The sequence below is a fragment of the Metopolophium dirhodum genome, unplaced genomic scaffold (assembly GCF_019925205.1).
Source record: "Metopolophium dirhodum isolate CAU unplaced genomic scaffold, ASM1992520v1 scaffold10, whole genome shotgun sequence".
In the NCBI taxonomy this organism is placed as follows: domain Eukaryota; kingdom Metazoa; phylum Arthropoda; class Insecta; order Hemiptera; family Aphididae; genus Metopolophium; species Metopolophium dirhodum.
The window spans coordinates 15,001-32,500 of NW_026869897.1; the positions used below are offsets into that span (position 1 = coordinate 15,001).

A 17,500-nucleotide genomic window follows, 5' to 3' on the forward strand; every position below is an offset into this window, starting at 1 on the left:
TGCCCTTCATCGATTGCCGATTTTTGTCTGGTCGGCGTTCGACGGGTGCGAGGTGGACTAACGTAAAGAATTATTACGTCCCGCGGACTCGGAGTGCCGTACGCGGAAATATTTTTCATCGACGGGCGAGGCGCGGAGTCGCCCTTGGTGCGCGGCGGCGTCCCCGTGACCGGATCCGTGGACACTGTGCCCTTCATCGATTGCCGATTTTTGTCTGGTCGGCGTTCGACGGGTGCGAGGTGGACTAACGTAAAGAATTATTACGTCCCGCGGACTCGGAGTGCCGTACGCGGAAATATTTTTCATCGACGGGCGAGGCGCGGAGTCGCCCTTGGTGCGCGGCGGCGTCCCCGTGACCGGATCCGTGGACACTGTGCCCTTCATCGATTGCCGATTTTTGTCTGGTCGGCGTTCGACGGGTGCGAGGTGGACTAACGTAAAATATTAATACGGCAAGTGGATGTGGTTTACCGGTATTATTCGGTGCGGGCATTCGGCGAGCACGTCCCGCGGACTCGGAGTGCCGTACGCGGAAATATTTTTCCTCGACGGGCGAGGCGCGGAGTCGCCCTTGGTGCGCGGCGGCGTCCCCGTGACCGGATCCGTGGACACTGTGCCCTTCATCGATTGCCGATTTTTGTCTGGTCGGCGTTCGACGGGTGCGAGGTGGACTAACGTAAAGAATTATTACGTCCCGCGGACTCGGAGTGCCGTACGCGGAAATATTTTTCATCGACGGGCGAGGCGCGGAGTCGCCCTTGGTGCGCGGCGGCGTCCCCGTGACCGGATCCGTGGACACTGTGCCCTTCATCGATTGCCGATTTTTGTCTGGTCGGCGTTCGACGGGTGCGAGATGGACTAACGTAAAGAATTATTACGTCCCGCGGACTCGGAGTGCCGAACGCGGAAAAATTTTTCTTCGACGGGCGAGGCGCGGAGTCGCCCTTGGTGCGCGGCGGCGTCCCCGTGACCGGATCCGTGGACACTGTGCCCTTCATCGATTGCCGATTTTTGTCTGGTCGGCGTTCGACGGGTGCGAGGTGGACTAACGTAAAGAATTATTACGTCCCGCGGACTCGGAGTGCCGTACGCGGAAATATTTTTCCTCGACGGGCGAGGCGCGGAGTCGCCCTTGGTGCGCGGCGGCGTCCCCGTGACCGTGTCCGAACCACCGCGTGTGAAAATTCGATTTTTTTTTTTCACTCGACGTCCTCGGTTATTCGTCGGTGCCGGGGTGGTGCACATGACGGCAGCCCCGGCGATGTCCGTCGACACGATTTCGAATTCAACTTTTCGAACGTAGTTTTTCCGTGTGCAATAACTCGTTAACCGTTGGTTCGATCTCGACGTACCCGAGACGTGTTCACGTCGTACGTTCCGAGTACTATAGGACACCGGTGTCCGCGACATTTAAATCGGTAATCCTTTATCCGCGGCCGTACCGCTACGCACGGAGATAGACCGATATTTGATTTTCGCTTAACCGCTACGCACTGTGATTGACTGTATTCCGACGGCGGGGTCTCGGTCAACCGTTTTCACGGTTTGCCGGTGACATCGACCGTACCGTTCATCACGGGCAGACCGCAGAGTCGTTGTCCAGGGATATCCCCCTTTGCCGAAAACCTTTACCGCGTAGAATTTCTGCGCTGACCGCGACGTTACAGGGGTGATTACCGTCGCCGAGCTGCGCGCCCGCCGTACCGTCTCGTCGCACGGACCACCGTGTGTGAAAATTCGATTTTTTTTTTTCACTCGACGTCCTCGGTTATTCGTCGGTGCCGGGGTGGTGCACATGACGGCAGCCCCGGCGATGTCCGTCGACACGATTTCGAATTCAACTTTTCGAACGTAGTTTTTCCGTGTGCAATAACTCGTTAACCGTTGGTTCGATCTCGACGTACCCGAGACGTGTTCACGTCGTACGTTCCGAGTACTATAGGACACCGGTGTCCGCGACATTTAAATCGGTAATCCTTTATCCGCGGCCGTACCGCTACGCACGGATTTTGTGATTTTCGCCTAACCGCTACGCACGGTGATTGACGGATTTTCGATTCTCGGCTAACCGCTACGCACGGTGATGGCGAAGTTCCTTCGACTCGGGTGTACCACTACGCGTGAATACCCCCGTCGCACATTGTGAAACTCGAGATTTTGTAAATTTGTGAGCGACTCGGTCGTCGGCGTTCCGCCGGCGTCCGATCGCCAATCACGTACGACAGCAAAGCCACGGGCGACGCCGAAGCCGACGCGTCCATCGCCGCGCACCGGTCTGCCCCAGTCTTCGGAATGGTCAGCAATCCAGTGCCCTTCGATGGTATCCGTCCAAGTTTCGGCGACCGACCCATCTCGCACGCCGAGTGGCAAAACTCAACCGGCGTCGCAGGCCCGCCTTCCGGTGGGCCTCCGACGCGCAAATCGTTTTTTTCAAAAATCGATGACGACTCCCGTTACCGTTCCGCAAGTTACGAGCTCTCGACGCCAAAACATTCCCGCCGCGGCCGGCCATCGTCGCCGTGCCCGGCGGTCGCCGGGGCGAAGCCCCGGGACGACGGACTTCGCGTCGCGTCCCGGCTTCCCCCACGATCTCGGCTGGGGGCCGTTATAAACCTGGCGAGAGGCGCTAGCGCGGTAATTCTCCGTCCGCTGAAAACGGACGGCGTACGCGCTAACCCCGACTCTCGTCAACGCACGGGTCACGTCGCGTCGGGCGAGCGCTCGCTCTCCGCGTGTGTTCGGTCTACCGCACGCGACCGCCGCCGCAGTCGCCCCGCGTTCTGCGGGTGCTCAGTGCGGCGCTCGCGTCGACCGAAGCGCGCGGTTTACGGGCGCCCGTCCGCGCACGTATCCCACTCGAACCGCGGTCGGTCGTGCGCCGTGACCGTATACCGGTCACGGTCGTTTCGACCTTCCTCGGCGTCGGCTCGCCCACGGGCGGACCGGCGCTCGGACGCACGCGTCCCGAGACGAGTGTCCGCGTCGTCGTCGCCCCTTGGTCGGCGTCGCCGCGGGGATCCGTCACGGGACGCAGTTGTTGTAAAACCGAGATCCCTGGTTGATCCTGCCAGTAGTCATATGCTTGTCTCAAAGATTAAGCCATGCATGTCTCAGTGCAAGCCGCATTAAGGTGAAACCGCGAAAGGCTCATTAAATCAGTTGTGGTTCCTTAGATCGTACCCAAGTTACTTGGATAACTGTGGTAATTCTAGAGCTAATACATGCCGACAGAGTTCCGACCGTCGCGGCGCCCTCGGGCGTCGCTCGCGGGAGGAACGCTTTTATTAGATCAAAACCGGCCCGTCGCGGCGCGCTTCGTGCGCGTCCCGATCGCGGCCCGCGCAAAGACCTGGTGACTCTGAATAACTTCGAGCTGATCGCACGGTCTCCGTACCGGCGACGCATCTTTCAAATGTCTGCCTTATCAACTGTCGACGGTAGGTTCCATGCCTACCGTGGTGGTAACGGGTAACGGGGAATCAGGGTTCGATTCCGGAGAGGGAGCCTGAGAAACGGCTACCACATCCAAGGAAGGCAGCAGGCGCGCAAATTACCCACTCCCGGAACGGGGAGGTAGTGACGAAAAATAACGATACGGGACTCATCCGAGGCCCCGTAATCGGAATGAGAACACTTTAAAACCTTTAAACGAGGATCAATTGGAGGGCAAGTCTGGTGCCAGCAGCCGCGGTAATTCCAGCTCCAATAGCGTATATTAAAGTTGTTGCGGTTAAAAAGCTCGTAGTCGGATCTGTGTCTGGGCGGTGCCGGACCACCCTGGCGGTCCGTCGTGTCGCGGCCGGCCGTGTCGCGGGACCACGTGTCCCGTCGGCGCGGTCGTCGTCGCGCTCGTCAGCCGTCTCGGGGTGTTAGTTACCGGCACGTCGGCCGGACGTATTGTCGGCAGGCGGACACGTGTCTCGGGCTTCCGGCGCGCCGCGCGGCCACGCGTCGCGCGGCCGTCGGGGTTCGACGACGGCGGCCGCCTACTCCAATCTTGCTGCGCGGTGATCTTCACCGATTGCCGTCGGCGGGCCGACACGTTTACTTTGAACAAATTAGAGTGCTCAAAGCAGGCTCAAATCTGGCGGGGCGGCTTCACGGCCGTCTCGTCAAAAGGCCCTGAATACTGGTCGCATGGAATAATGGAACAAGACCTCGGTCCCGCGCATCTCCGCCCTTCGCGGGCGCGCGAAATCGCCCTCCGGGGCGTTTCCGTGCGCGGGCCGCCGGGCCGCGGGCGCCAGTCGCCCGCGCGTCCCGCCGGGCCGGTTTTCGGGACCGGAGGTAATGATCAACAGAGACGGGCGGGGGCATTCGTACCGAGACGTTAGAGGTGAAATTCTTGGATCGTCTCGAGACGAACTGACGCGAAAGCATTTGCCAAGTACGTTCTCGTATGATCAAGAACGAAAGTTAGAGGTTCGAAGGCGATCAGATACCGCCCTAGTTCTAACTGTAAACGATGCCAGCTAGCGATCCGCCGGCGTTTCATTAACGACCCGGCGGGCAGCTTCCGGGAAACCGAAGCTTTTCGGTTCCGGGGGAAGTATGATTGCAAAGTTGAAACTTAAAGGAATTGACGGAAGGGCACCACCAGGAGTGGAGCCTGCGGCTTAATTTGACTCAACACGGGAAACCTCACCAGGCCCGGACACCGGAAAGATTGACAGATTGAGAGCTCTTTCTTGATTCGGTGGGTGGTGGTGCATGGCCGTTCTTAGTTGGTGGAGCGATCTGTCTGGTTAATTCCGATAACGAACGAGACTCTGTCCTGCTAACTAGGCGGGTAACCCCGGGTCGGCGTGTGCGCGGCGCGGGCGGTTTCGGCCGTTCGTGTTCGCGTACCCGTCGGCTCGGCCCGGTATCCCCGAACGCGTTCGCCCGTCGTCCACGGCGGTCGTCGAGCGCGGCCGCGCCATCCGCGTCCCGGCGTGCGGCGGGCGTGTGTCGGCCGGGGGGCAACCTCCGGTCGGCGCGCGTCCGTCGTGCGTCGGGCTCCGTGGTGAAGCGCGCCGTGTTCGCGGCCGTCGCCGGCGGATCACGATACGTTACTAGGGCTACCGCCGGCTCCCAGGAGCTTAAACTCTTCTTAGAGGGACAGGCGGCGGACGAAAATAGCCGCACGAGACTGAGCGATAACAGGTCTGTGATGCCCTTAGATGTTCTGGGCCGCACGCGCGCTACACTGAAGGAATCAGCGTGTGTTAACATTCCTGGGCCGACAGGCTTCCGGGTAACCCGCTGAACCTCCTTCGTGCTTAGGGATCGTGGCTTGCAATTTTTCCACGTGAACGAGGAATTCCCAGTAAGCGCGAGTCATCAGCTCGCGTTGATTACGTCCCTGCCCTTTGTACACACCGCCCGTCGCTACTACCGATTGAACGGTCGCATTGAGGTCTTCGGAGTGGACGCGCGTTATTCGGCCCCCTCGGGGGCTGGGTCGTCGCGCGATCGCGAAGATGACCGAAATCGGCCGTTTAGAGGAAGTAAAAGTCGTAACAAGGTTTCCGTAGGTGAACCTGCGGAAGGATCATTAGAGACGGGCCCGCGGTACCGGCAGCACTTGCCGGTCTCGCGCGCGCCTAATCCGACCCCGTGGCCGCGTGCGCTCGCGACTAGCTCGCCGACCGCCCGCGCGCCGCGACCCCCCGACCGAGCGTCGACCGAAAGATGGTTAACGTCGAAAGACCATACGGGCCCCGCCGTGCGTCCGCGCACGGCGCGTGGCCGGTAGAAGTTTCGTCGACAAAAAAAAACACCCGACCCCGAACAGCGGATCACTTGGCTCGTGGATCGATGAAGACCGCAGCTATCTGCGCGTCGTCGTGTAATCCGCAGGTTATACGAACATCGACCAGTCGAACGCACATTGCGGCCTCGGTGACCCGCGGGTCCCGGGCCACGCCTGTCTGAGGGTCGTATACCGGATACTCGGCCAGACCGATGCGCCGCCGGCAGGCGTCCGACGGCGGCGGCAGTCCTCCCGGGGACTGTCCGCCCGCCCGTCGGCCGCTCCGGTGGTGCGAGATTGGCGGTTCGACCGTGGAAAACCGCGCTCGCGCGGCCGCCTCCGGTCGTCCGCCCAAGTTGTGACGGCAAACAGTCACGGGTTCTCGCGTCGTCAAACGGCACGTCCCCGTCCGCCCGCCGCGCGAGAGCGCGGCCGGGTCGGCTGAGAGTCCACGGACCTCTCCGGCTTCCGAGACGCGGACGCGGACGGTCACCGTACGGGCGGAGCGCGGACCGCAGGCTGCCGTGTAATTTAAAAAAAAAAAAACCGATACGTTCCGACCTCAGATCAGGCGGGACTACCCGCCGGATTTAAGCATATTAATAAGCGGAGGAAAAGAAAACAACCGTGATTCCCTTAGTAGCGGCGAGCGAACAGGGAAAAGCCCATCGCCGAATCCCGCCGCGCACTTTTGTGTCGCGGCACCTATGGGAGTTGTGGCGTACGGGCCGGCCTCGTTGCCGGGGCGCACGTGACGGTCCAAGTCTCCCTTGAACGGGGCCATGGCCCGCAGATGGTGCCAGGCCAGTAGAGGCCGTCACAGCGTTCCGGGATCGGACCGCGCCTTCGAGTCGGGTTGCTTGAGAGTGCAGCCCGAAGTTGGTGGTAAACTCCATCTAAGGCTAAATACGGCCACGAGACCGATAGTTTACAAGTACCGTGAGGGAAAGTTGAAAAGAACTTTGAAGAGAGAGTTCATAAGAACGTGAAACTGTTCGGGTGTAAACGGACAGAGCCCGCGAGTCCCCGCCGGGCGAATTCACGGTCGGTCTAACCGCCGGCCGGATCTTTCGCTCGGTTAGCGGACGTCGCGACCCGTTGGGCGCCGGCCGAAGGGCTTGGGTGGCGTTCGTCGCGGCGGTTGCGTTTCGGCGTGACCGTTCGCGCCGAACCCTGGTGCTCCTGGTCGGCTCGCCCGACGGCAAGAACCGTCGACGCGGCCCCGTCGCAGGCGGGGTCCCGTCGGTCGGCGACGATTTCGGGCTACTTTCCGACCCGTCTTGAAACACGGACCAAGGAGTCTAACGTGTGCGCGAGTCAACGGTGATCTTACGAAAAACCACGTTTGGCGCAATGAAAGTGAACCGTTTACGGTGCGGACGATGGCCTAGCGACCGAACCCACCGGCGTTCAAAGTCGCGCTGGTCCGCAGTCCGGGGGCGTCTTCGCCAGGTCGGCTTCGGCCGTCCGAGGGCGCACCCTTAGCGCACACGTTGGTACCCGAAAGATGGTGAACTATGCCTGGCCAGGATGAAGTCAGGGGAAACCCTGATGGAGGTCCGCAGCGATTCTGACGTGCAAATCGATCGTCTGAGCTGGGTATAGGGGCGAAAGACTAATCGAACCATCTAGTAGCTGGTTCCATCCGAAGTTTCCCTCAGGATAGCTGGCGCCGATGTGTCCCGCCCGTTCGCGGGCGTACGGACGCCGGTGGGACTCCGCGCTGTACGGCGCGGTAACAACACGCTCGTAACACGGAGGATGTCTCATACGGTAAAGCGAATGATTAGAGGACATTGGGGCCGAAACGACCTCAACCTATTCTCAAACTATAAATGGGTGAGATCGCCGGCTTTACCTGGTACACCGCGTGAACCGCGTGCGAAGCCGGCGACGGAACCCTAGGCGCTTAGTGGGCCATTTTTGGTAAGCAGAACTGGCGCTGCGGGATGAACCGAACGCCGAGTTAAGGCGCCGAAATCGACGCGTATTCAGAGACCATGAAAGGCGTTGGTTGCTGATGACAGCAGGACGGTGGCCATGGAAGTCGGAATCCGCTAAGGAGTGTGTAACAACTCACCTGCCGAAGCAACTAGCTCTGAAAATGGATGGCGCTGGAGCGTCGTGCCTATACTCGGCCGTCGACGGCATAGTGGGGCCGGTCGTCGCTCGCGGCGGTCGGTCCCGGCAAGCCTCGACGAGTAGGATGGCGCGGCGGTGTGCGTCGAAGGGCAGGTCGCGAGACCGCCTGGAGCCGCCGTCGGTGCAGATCTTGGTGGTAGTAGCAAATACTCGAGAGGGGCCCTCGGGGGCTGCCGTGGAGAAGGGTTTCTTGTGAACAGCCGTTGTCCAAGAGTCAGTCGATCCTAAGCCCGGGGAGAGATCCTCGTACCACGGGCGAAGGCGTTTTCGAATCGCCCTTGGGGCGAGAGGGAATCCGGTTCGTATTCCGGAACCCGACGCGGAACCGCTCCCTAGTGTTCGGGGCTCTTTTGTCTCGTCTGGGTAACCAGAATGAACTCGAAGAAGCCGCCGGGGGATCTGGGTAGAGTTCTCTTTTCTCTGTGAGCGTTGTACGTCCCTGGAATCCTCTAGCCGGGCGATAGGGACGCGAGCGCGAAGAGCACCGCTCGTTGCGGCGGTGTCCGTGATCCCCACGCGGACCTTGAAAATTCGAGAGAGGGCCACGCGGAGTCTTCGCGTCGGTTCGTACCGATATCCGCAGCAGGTCTCCGAGGTGAGCAGCCTCTAGCCGCATAGAATAATGTAGGTAAGGGAAGTCGGCAAAACCGATCCGTAACTTCGGGATAAGGATTGGCTCTGAGGAGCGTGGCTGTCGGGTTCGGGTCGTCGTAGAAGCGTAGGCGGTTTTGGCGACACCCCGGCCGTCGCCCGCGCGCCCGGTCTTCGGACCGGGAGCCTCGAGGCGGCCGCGGGCCCGTCGCCGTCCGCCGACCGTGGAACCACCGAGCTTCGGTCGCTGGCCGCGTCGCGGCCGGCCGATCGCCTTGGTGTCGGTTCGCCGTCACCGGGCGGTCCGGCCGCCGCGGCGTCGGTCGCGTAGCCGGATCGACAGCCATGTAACGGTCAACTCAGAACTGGCACGGACCAGGGGAATCCGACTGTCTAATTAAAACAAAGCATCGCGATGGCCCGGGACGGGTGTTGACGCGATGTGATTTCTGCCCAGTGCTCTGAATGTCAACGTGAAGAAATTCAAGCAAGCGCGGGTAAACGGCAGGAGTAACTATGACTCTTTTAAGGTAGCCAAATGCCTCGTCATCTAATTAGTGACGCGCATGAATGGATTAACGAGATTCTCACTGTCCCTATCTCCTAGTGTTGGTCTGACAGCCATACAGTGCGGACGTGTTTTTGAGGTGCTCCGTGTACAACTCAAGTTCCGAACGGGTTAGAGTAGTTAAATTTTTGCGTTCTTAGTACCAAAAGATTCGTCTCGAGTAGACGCTTCTACTGGTGCATCGAGCGCGAAAATCGGTTAGGTTAGCAAGGCGTGAGGGCGTTTTTAGTCTGTCGCAAGCGTAAACTCTTTGTTTACGCCCGACCGGCAAAACCCTTTCAGCGATTTCTCGGGCTGTATTGCGAATTTCGCGTCGGACGATACACCGTTGAATTCGTGCTGTTCTAGCGCTAATTTTGGTGTAGGCCGCGCGAAAGTTCGACTTTCAGTGCCGAAGTTAGGCTCAAAAAGTTCGCGAGCGAACAGAAGGTCACAGAATCGAGGTACGACATCGCGGTTTGGACAGTCGAATAGTCTTTTTTAAGATAAATCGACGGGCCCGAGCTGCGTTTTCGTGCAGCGATTTGCGGCCCCAGGAGCGGCGATCAAAGTTCCGGCGGGCGAGAGACGCGCGGCGGATCGTGCGGGTGCGCGCGGACCGACGCCAACGCGTGACGTGTCCGAGTGGCGTACGTGCGGCGCGCGGTGTTTAGGATCGTGCGAGTGCGCGCGGCCTGAGTGGTCACCGCCCCCGGGAAACTGCGAGTGCGCGAGCAAGTGTGCGGGCGCGCGTGAACGTGCGAGTGCGTACAACCGGTCCCCCCCAGTGCAACGCTCTGGTGGGCGAGTGCGCGGTGCGTGCGCGTACGCGAGTGGCGCGTTAAAATTCCCGCGAACAGACCGGTGTCGATTTTGAGTCGGTCTGTATAAGCCTTAGGGCGAACACGTTGCTGCGCTGCCGCCATCAGGTAAGGTGTTAGGATTTATATTATATAGGTTAAGGTAGCATAGTTCCAGTGCCGTTAGTACTCCCCACTCGCAAAGGAGGAAAAGGCGCTGCCACTAGGGTAGGTAGGCTCGATAGTTGTATTTAGGTTAAGTCCAAGAGCGCGGTCAGTCATGTCTGACATGGAACTGACCGACGAAGAGGGGGGATGCCTGGAAGAGGTAAGGGCGGGTGCACCGGCGGCGGGGGTCCCAGAGGGGGACACCGTCGCCAAGGTACAAAAGAGGAAGAGGGTGGACGGTCCAGAGGAGGAAGGCATTTCTGAATGCTCCTCCTTTGGTATTTCATCCTTTCCTCAAAAGGCAAGGAATATTGGTAGGGACCTGGACGCGCTCCTTCTGGCAGAGAAGGAGAAGCGAAAGATTTCGGCGGCCGCTCTGCGGACAATCTTGGAGATCAGGGAAAGGTATGAGGCCTTGCTCGATGAGGCCTATAGGCAGAACACGGTTCTGCAAGGTAGGGTCGAGGAGGCGAGGCGGTCTCAGTCGAGACCTGAGGTGCGCGAGGTTGTGGTGGAGAGGACGGTTGCGCCATCTCCGCCCAAGAAGAAGAAGAAGGTCGAGGACAAGGCCAAGGCCAAGTCTGCGGCTGCTAAGGAGAAGGTGAAGGGAAAGGTAAAGGAGCAGCCGTTTGTGGAGGTTGTGAGCAGGAAGAGCAAAAGGAAAAAGAAGAAGAAGAAGAAGAATGAGGAGAAGCCCAAGGAGCAGCCGAGAGTGGCCATCACCACCTCCAAGAAGGTGGCTAAGGCCATCGAGAGGGAGAAGGCGAGGGCTCCGGCCCGCGCCTTCGTCGTCTCGGTGGGGGCTGCTGGGGCCAGTGAGGCCAAGAAACAGCTCTGGGCCGATCTGGTCAAGGGGGTGGCGGTGCCCAAGCTTGGCGGCTCTGCGAAGCTCCCGAGAGGAGATCTGGTGGTTAGGCCGGCTGACGAGGCCACGTATGCGGCCTTGAAGGCCATGGAAAAAGACGGTAAGGGTGTGAGAGAGGAGAGTGCGAGATGGCCGACCGTACTAGTGTATGACGTGGATAGGGAAATTCCTAAGGAGAAGCTCGCGGGCCAGATCGTGGATCAGAACCCGGAGCTTGGTCTGGACAAGGAGGCCGTGGTCCCCCTCTTCATGAAGGGGCCCAAGACGGACGAGCTTGTTTGGTGGGTCTGCTCGGTTAGACCAAGCGCCTTCAAGACTCTGGTAGGAAAGAGTCTTTTCATCGGGTTGGCCAAGTGCAAGGTCAAGGAGTACGTTGACGTAGTCAGGTGCTTCAAGTGCCAGCACTTCGGTCACAGGGCTCTGAAGTGTGTGCAGACGGTGGACACTTGCGGGCGCTGCGCGGTCAAGGGCCATAGGGCCAAGGACTGCAAGAGCGTGCCGGTCAAGTGCGCCAACTGTGGCCTGGCTGCTCAGTCGGGGCACAGCGGTTGTGTGGCTCTTCACAAGGCGACCATCACGGTTGCCCGTAGGACAGATTTCGGCTCAAAATGATCTCTTCGACCTACTGTGTAGTCCAACTGAACATGAACGGGAATCATCTCGTCTCAGATCAGATACTGGACTACAGCAGGGCTAACGGGGTTGAGGTGCTTCTGCTTCAGGAAGTGCTGACCTCGGGAGACAAGTTGCTAGGTTTTGACTACCGCGCCACGAAAGTGGTTCTCAGCAGTAGGGACGGTAGTGCAGGGGCTGCCATAGTTGTCCTAAATCAGGACATCGAGGTGGTAGCCCTGCAGGGGCTCAGCGATAGGTTCTGCGCCGTGGCCAGTCTCAGGAAGAGACATGGACAGGCGGTCGTGTTCGTGTCAGCTTACTTCAAGTACAGCATCCCGACACGCATCTTTACGGACAGGCTAGGTGATATTCTTGATAGGGTCAACCAAGACGTCGTGATAGGGGCCGACGTGAACGCGCACTCGCCGCAATGGTTCAGTCGGCCGGGCAACAACTCGGGTTCAGCCCGGGGGACCCACGTCGAATCCCTGATCGCGGCGAAACACTTGACGGTGCACAACCAGCCTGGCCACCTCGACACGTACGAGAGGCCGGGTATGGGGGCATCGAACATAGATGTTACGCTGACGAGAGGGGGTTCACTGACGAACTCAGTCTCTGAATGGGAAGTGCTCGATGTCACCGACAGCGACCACAGGACCATCAGATTCAAGATCCGCGTCGGATCAGGGTCGGAGGGACCCGCGGTAGGGAAAAGTCGATTCAATGTTAGGAAAGCCGACTGGGATAGGTTTAGGTGGGTTCTGGCCCAGAAAGTTCTTGGTGAACATGAGACCATGGTGGGCGGTTGCGGACAGGTAGCGGAGTCTCTTACGCGTGCTCTCGGGCATGCCATGGAGGCCTCCATGCCCCGCTCCCGTAAATCCGTCAGGATGAAACCGCCATGGTGGGACGCCGGACTCGAAGAGTCCAAAAGGCGCCTCAATAACTTCAGACGCACCATGGACTATAAAGTCTCGGATAGGGACCAATTCAGAGTGCTCAGGAACGAGCACCTGAAAAAGATTAGGAAGGCCAAGATGGAGTCGTGGAGGAAGTTCGCTACCTCCAGCAACTCGGACATCTGGGGCCCGGTCTATCGTTGGGCTAGGAATGGATCTTCTAAGAGTAGGGTACCAAACGCTGTGCTTCGAGAAGACGGAACCTTCACGGTGACGGCTTTGGAGACGGCCGAGTGTCTGTTGGAGAGCCTAATCCCTAGGGACAGGGCTGCTCCTATCTTTGAGGCTGAGAGAGTAGGAAGAGTGAGACCAGAGGTCACGGAGGCCGAGGTTAAGGCGGCTGTCTGGAGGATGGCCCCTAACAAAGCTCCGGGACTGGATGGGATCACCGCTGGGGTACTCAGGAAGGCGTGGGGCGTCATCGGCTTGCCGCTGACCAACGTCCTGAGAGAGTGCCTCAGGAAGTCGGAATTTCCGGACTGTTGGAAGACAGCAGAGGTGGTGATCATCAGGAAGGGAGAGGACAGAGACCCGAGTCTTCCTAAGTCATATAGACCAGTCAGCCTGCTTTCGGCACCGTCAAAAGTGCTGGAACGGCTGGTGGTGGACAGGCTTGAGGAGGAAACGGGGGGCGCTCTTTCAGCAGAGCAACATGGTTTCAGGGTCGGTAAGTCCACAATCAGCGCGATCAAGTCGTGTCTGGATTGGGTGGACAACAGTGAGGAGATGGTGGTAGGAGTCTTTCTGGATATCTCAGGAGCCTTCGACAACCTGAGATGGAACGTTCTGATTAGGGACATGATGGATCTGGGGGCATCCGATGCAACTAGATCTATCATACAGAGCTATCTGACGGGCAGAAGGGCGGTGCTCTCGGTGGAGGGAGCGACAGCATTCGCGGATCTCACCAGAGGCTGCCCTCAAGGCTCACAGTTAGGGCCAAGTCTTTGGAATTTATCTATGGATAGGGCGTTGGTCACCAACACGGACGATAGGGTCAAACTGGTCGCGTACGCGGATGACCTGGCGGTTCTTATTGCGGGCTCCGATCTCGAAGAAATTCAGGGGAAAGCGAGAGCGACGCTCGGCGCCTTGCGCGAGTGGGCGAGCCGAAGAGGTCTAACCTTCTCGGCAAGCAAGTCTCAAGCGATCCCCCTGAAAGGAGGGCTGCGGCCGGGGTTCACTGTTCCCTTCGGGACAGAGGACATCGTGGCTGTGAGTTCAGTTAGGTATCTGGGCGTTGAATTGGACAGTAGGCGAAATTTCTGGGCGCACGTGAGCGGCGTGGCCGGAAAGTCCGACTCTCTGTACAGTAGGCTTAGAGCGGCATCGTCTGCGGACTGGGGTCTCCGACAGTCCACCTCCGCCGTAATATACAAGGCAGTCTTCCTGCCTCGTATCACTTACGCTGCGGAGATCTGGTCGAAAGGAGTCCTCACGGCGAAGGCGATAAAACTCCTCGGCAGCAAGCAGAGGAGGGCCCTTCTCTCTCTAACAGGGGCATACAGAACGACCTCAACGGATGCGTTGCAGGTTGTTGCTGGGCAGCTGCCTCTAGATTTGGAAATCCGATGGCATGTGGTTAGGATCAAAAGGAAAGCTGGTGAAATCTCAGAGGAGGAGATGAACAACCAGTGGGATAGGATCATAGACATCTGGCAGGATAGGTGGGATAATAGCACGAAGGGTCGTTGGACCCATGCTATTTTTCCCGACATAAGATGGAGACTGGCTCTCCCTCTCGAGGTGGATCACTACGTGTGCCAGTTCCTCACGGGTCACGGAGACTTCAACTCCAAGTTGGAGTCTTTCGCCCTGCGTGGTACGGGCGCGTGCAGATGTGAAACTGAGGACGAGACGGTGGACCACGTGCTCTTCAGATGCCCTGTGCTCTCTGCTGAGAGAGCAAGGCTCATCAGGCTTGTGGGCGAGGACGCATGGCCGTGTGAGACCAAGGTGTTACTGGACACTAGGTCAAACTACTGTGCACTGCGTCGCTTTGCTAGGGAGGCCATCGAGGCCAAAAGATCTTCGGATAGAGTAGGTATTCTCCAGGCTAGGTAGGCTCCGTCACAGGCGACGGAGGGGTTGGTGGGGACCCGGGGTTAGCGTGTAAGCGCTGGCCCGAATCTCCACCGCAAGGCCCACCACCAGCCGGCTGGGGAGCCAAAATAGTGGTAGGGGCCACGCCCCGGGTTGATCCACTGACATCAACCAAAAACCCAGTCAGTACCACGGGAGAGGGGAGCCCCACCGCGCACAGATACGGCCAGCCGGAGCTGTGCGTGGTGCCCCTCAAGGTTGAGGAGCCTACCTCGGCTGAAACGTGGTGGCTGTGGGACAGGCGCCAGATAGTAGTACATAAACCACAACACCTAGTGGGAGGTCCGGTACCCAAGGTGGCACTTAACTGAGTCATCCCGGCCCTCAGAAAAGGTACGGGCCCTCCGGGGCCCGGTGCTGGTGGTCCACAGACGACCCTAGGCCGTAGGCGGTTAGCCGTCGACGTCCTAGCTCCACCTCCGCCCGTAAGTAGCGCCCAGCGCTAAGGCACGGACGGATGGCGGTAGGCGAGAGCCACAAAACCCGGAGACTCCTGTCCCTATCTCCTTTACCTTTCCCTTCACCTTCTCCTTAGCAGCCGCAGACTTGGCCTTGGCCTTGTCCTCGACCAAGAAGAAGAAGAAGGTCGAGGACAAGGCCAAGGCCAAGTCTGCGGCTGCTAAGGAGAAGGTGAAGGGAAAGGTAAAGGAGCAGCCGTTTGTGGAGGTTGTGAGCAGGAAGAGCAAAAGGAAAAAGAAGAAGAAGAAGAAGAATGAGGAGAAGCCCAAGGAGCAGCCGAGAGTGGCCATCACCACCTCCAAGAAGGTGGCTAAGGCCATCGAGAGGGAGAAGGTGAGGGCTCCGGCCCGCGCCTTCGTCGTCTCGGTGGGGGCTGCTGGGGCCAGTGAGGCCAAGAAACAGCTCTGGGCCGATCTGGTCAAGGGGGTGGCGGTGCCCAAGCTTGGCGGCTCTGCGAAGCTCCCGAGAGGAGATCTGGTGGTTAGGCCGGCTGACGAGGCCACGTATGCGGCCTTGAAGGCCATGGAAAAAGACGGTAAGGGTGTGAGAGAGGAGAGTGCGAGATGGCCGACCGTACTAGTGTATGACGTGGATAGGGAAATTCCTAAGGAGAAGCTCGCGGGCCAGATCGTGGATCAGAACCCGGAGCTTGGTCTGGACAAGGAGGCCGTGGTCCCCCTCTTCATGAAGGGGCCCAAGACGGACGAGCTTGTTTGGTGGGTCTGCTCGGTTAGACCAAGCGCCTTCAAGACTCTGGTAGGAAAGAGTCTTTTCATCGGGTTGGCCAAGTGCAAGGTCAAGGAGTACGTTGACGTAGTCAGGTGCTTCAAGTGCCAGCATTTCGGTCACAGGGCTCTGAAGTGTGTGCAGACGGTGGACACTTGCGGGCGCTGCGCGGTCAAGGGCCATAGGGCCAAGGACTGCAAGAGCGTGCCGGTCAAGTGCGCCAACTGTGGCCTGGCTGCTCAGTCGGGGCACAGCGGTTGTGTGGCTCTTCACAAGGCGACCATCACGGTTGCCCGTAGGACAGATTTCGGCTCAAAATGATCTCTTCGACCTACTGTGTAGTCCAACTGAACATGAACGGGAATCATCTCGTCTCAGATCAGATACTGGACTACAGCAGGGCTAACGGGGTTGAGGTGCTTCTGCTTCAGGAAGTGCTGACCTCGGGAGACAAGTTGCTAGGTTTTGACTACCGCGCCACGAAAGTGGTTCTCAGCAGTAGGGACGGTAGTGCAGGGGCTGCCATAGTTGTCCTAAATCAGGACATCGAGGTGGTAGCCCTGCAGGGGCTCAGCGATAGGTTCTGCGCCGTGGCCAGTCTCAGGAAGAGACATGGACAGGCGGTCGTGTTCGTGTCAGCCTACTTCAAGTACAGCATCCCGACACGCATCTTTACGGACAGGCTAGGTGATATTCTTGATAGGGTCAACCAAGACGTCGTGATAGGGGCCGACGTGAACGCGCACTCGCCGCAATGGTTCAGTCGGCCGGGCAACAACTCGGGTTCAGCCCGGGGGACCCACGTCGAATCCCTGATCGCGGCGAAACACTTGACGGTGCACAACCAGCCTGGCCACCTCGACACGTACGAGAGGCCGGGTATGGGGGCATCGAACATAGATGTTACGCTGACGAGAGGGGGTTCACTGACGAACTCAGTCTCTGAATGGGAAGTGCTCGATGTCACCGACAGCGACCACAGGACCATCAGATTCAAGATCCGCGTCGGATCAGGGTCGGAGGGACCCGCGGTAGGGAAAAGTCGATTCAATGTTAGGAAAGCCGACTGGGATAGGTTTAGGTGGGTTCTGGCCCAGAAAGTTCTTGGTGAACATGAGACCATGGTGGGCGGTTGCGGACAGGTAGCGGAGTCTCTTACGCGTGCTCTCGGGCATGCCATGGAGGCCTCCATGCCCCGCTCCCGTAAATCCGTCAGGATGAAACCGCCATGGTGGGACGCCGGACTCGAAGAGTCCAAAAGGCGCCTCAATAACTTCAGACGCACCATGGACTATAAAGTCTCGGATAGGGACCAATTCAGAGTGCTCAGGAACGAGCACCTGAAAAAGATTAGGAAGGCCAAGATGGAGTCGTGGAGGAAGTTCGCTACCTCCAGCAACTCGGACATCTGGGGCCCGGTCTATCGTTGGGCTAGGAATGGATCTTCTAAGAGTAGGGTACCAAACGCTGTGCTTCGAGAAGACGGAACCTTCACGGTGACGGCTTTGGAGACGGCCGAGTGTCTGTTGGAGAGCCTAATCCCTAGGGACAGGGCTGCTCCTATCTTTGAGGCTGAGAGAGTAGGAAGAGTGAGACCAGAGGTCACGGAGGCCGAGGTTAAGGCGGCTGTCTGGAGGATGGCCCCTAACAAAGCTCCGGGACTGGATGGGATCACCGCTGGGGTACTCAGGAAGGCGTGGGGCGTCATCGGCTTGCCGCTGACCAACGTCCTGAGAGAGTGCCTCAGGAAGTCGGAATTTCCGGACTGTTGGAAGACAGCAGAGGTGG

At 59.0% G+C, this 17,500-nt stretch overlaps 1 non-coding gene and 1 pseudogene across 1 annotated transcript; both read left to right on the forward strand.

Moving 5' to 3' along the window:
• Positions 1–5,764: 5,764 nt before the first annotated feature.
• Positions 5,765–5,922, forward strand: LOC132953304 (5.8S ribosomal RNA). Its single transcript, XR_009665572.1, has one exon. It is a non-coding gene; the product is annotated as a 5.8S ribosomal RNA (ribosomal RNA).
• A 369-nt stretch (positions 5,923–6,291) lies between these two features.
• LOC132953303 (large subunit ribosomal RNA) lies at positions 6,292–9,176 on the forward strand (annotated as a pseudogene).
• The last annotated feature ends 8,324 nt before the right edge of the window (positions 9,177–17,500 follow it).